The sequence below is a fragment of the Orycteropus afer genome, unplaced genomic scaffold, assembly GCF_000298275.1.
Source record: "Orycteropus afer afer isolate SDZICR_OR568_19922 unplaced genomic scaffold, OryAfe1.0 scaffold00114, whole genome shotgun sequence".
Lineage (NCBI taxonomy): Eukaryota > Metazoa > Chordata > Mammalia > Tubulidentata > Orycteropodidae > Orycteropus > Orycteropus afer.
Genome location: NW_006921701.1, coordinates 3,165,005 through 3,167,121, shown reverse-complemented (window position 1 = coordinate 3,167,121; position 2,117 = coordinate 3,165,005). Strand labels below are relative to the sequence as shown.

Below are 2,117 nucleotides of genomic sequence, written 5' to 3'. Positions count from 1 at the left end.
AAACTGTAAGAGAATAAACTCCTGTTTCTTCAAGCCATCTCATTTATGGTATATTCCTGTCAGAACGGTACTGGGTAACCAGAACAGGGTACCTCAAGGCACTTACTGGCAGAGCTAAAGAGCTTTGTAACACTTCCCCAAGCAGGGACAGAGGCCGAGAACATAGGACCCAGGCAGAGAGAGAGAGAGGCTCTGGCAGCAGCAGCCAAAGACAAACTGTCTTAACCAAAGAACTATATCCTAAATTGTTCCTGTTATTTCCAAGCTGAACCTGAATTGTACCCTGTTACTTCCCTAATAAACCCCATTAATTGTGAGTACAATCTGTGAGTGCTATGTGGCCATCACAAAAATGTATCAAACCCAGCAGAGAAGTAGAGTGCCATGGGGAGGATAGCTGGTGTCAGAATTGGTAAAAGGTTGAAGAGCAGAGATATATCTGACCTCTGCCTCACAGGAATCAGGTTTGGGCTGATGTTGATAGTGATTGTCTTCCCCCTCTTTAAGTTAGAAGAGATCTGACACCACTGAGCCATTTTTACAATTATTTAGTATATGTCTCAAATATTGCATGAACTAAAAATTATACTAAAATATTAATTGTTTCTCTGAAATTAAACTTTAACTGTGTGCCCTGTATTTTCTTTTGCTAAATCTGGCATCCTTAACAAAGGAAAAGACCTTAAGTCCAAGAAAAGAGTAGAAGAATGTTGCAACTCAGTTCCCTGGCCTGGTTCAAATCTGTCCTGGCTATACATTGCTTTCTATCAATGAATAACTGTGAGACTGCCTGTTTTATCTCGACAATCCAAGCTTTCATTTGACTTATTTTGAGTGGGTTTCTGTTCCTTGAAAGGGACAAGAAAACATTTAGGAATCTCTCCGCAAAAGGGACACTAAGGAATAAAAGAAACAAAGAGTTTAATAAATTATTTGCCTATTTTTACTGAAGATGTTATCCCATTCTCAAATTATCTTTAAAACAAAATGTGATTACAGGACTTTACTTGGTTTATTTCAGCAGATGAAACTAAGTGAATAAAGAAAGTAACTGGTCAGAATGTTTAAGCAATCATTACATAGACCCTATACCAGGAAAATGGATTCACTATAGATTCCTATCCAAAGGTGGTTGTTATGTGCAGTCGAGTCAGACCTGACTCATAGCAACCCTTCATTGGATTTCCGAGGCGGTATCACTACAGAAGTAGATTGCCCAACCTTTCTTCCGAGGAGTGGGTGGTGGGTTTGAACCATCAGCCTTCTGGTTAGCAGTCAAGTGCCTTAGGCACTATGCTACCAGAGCTCCATCCAAAGGAGTCATTGGGAATCCCAGGGGAGACACCAGATGGATGAAAGTAATGCATGGTTCGGGTGAAGAGCCTAGGATATTGAGGACAAAACTGCAGAAAAGTATGCTTAACTAATTTCGATTCTTGTCATAGTAAGTTCAATAAACATGAGACACCCAGCATATGTATCAGCACTTCAATAGGTGCTGAGGAGGCTATGAAAATGTATAGAACAGGAACTTAGGGAACTCAAGTAACTTAAGGTCTAGAAGAAGAGATAGAACATAAATTGACAAAAAGGGTATTAAAGTGAACTGGAATTCAACCAGATAGCAGAGAGAACTAGACAGACAGGGTGTCCATGCCTCTTTTGCCTTGGAGCAGGATAGTGATGTGGCTGGGGCCTCACTAGAACTGTTGGGTATATTTTAGAAGTGTACTGTAACTGGTGAAGGGAAGAGTCCTTGTGTTGCAGTATGCTGTGTAATGATGGCCTTCAGGATCCTCTTCATGTAGTACCTTGAAAAAGTGCCAGAATTTAAATGCCATCAGATTCAGAAAGAAAAAGGACTTATTTTTCATAAATAAGAATGGCTAACCCATTGGTTCTGAAGATTGAGTGAGATAACTTTCCAGCTGCTGCCCTCTATTTTTATGATATTAAATCATGATATCGGCCCAACGTTCTATATAAATAATTAAGATACAACCATTTGTATTTATTTAATGCTCAAAGAATTTAGTACATCTGTAGCAATCAACCTCATTCCATTTGGTACTGAGGTATCTGTAAGGTAGAGAGAGTAGAAAATAAATTTCAAAAAG

The 2,117-nt window shown here is 39.2% G+C and overlaps 1 protein-coding gene across 1 annotated transcript in view; it reads right to left on the bottom strand.

The window, feature by feature from the left end:
• CFAP91 (cilia and flagella associated protein 91) overlaps positions 1 to 2,117 on the bottom strand; it is a 175,113-nt gene that overhangs the window by 172,208 nt on the left and 788 nt on the right. The window lies entirely within an intron of this gene.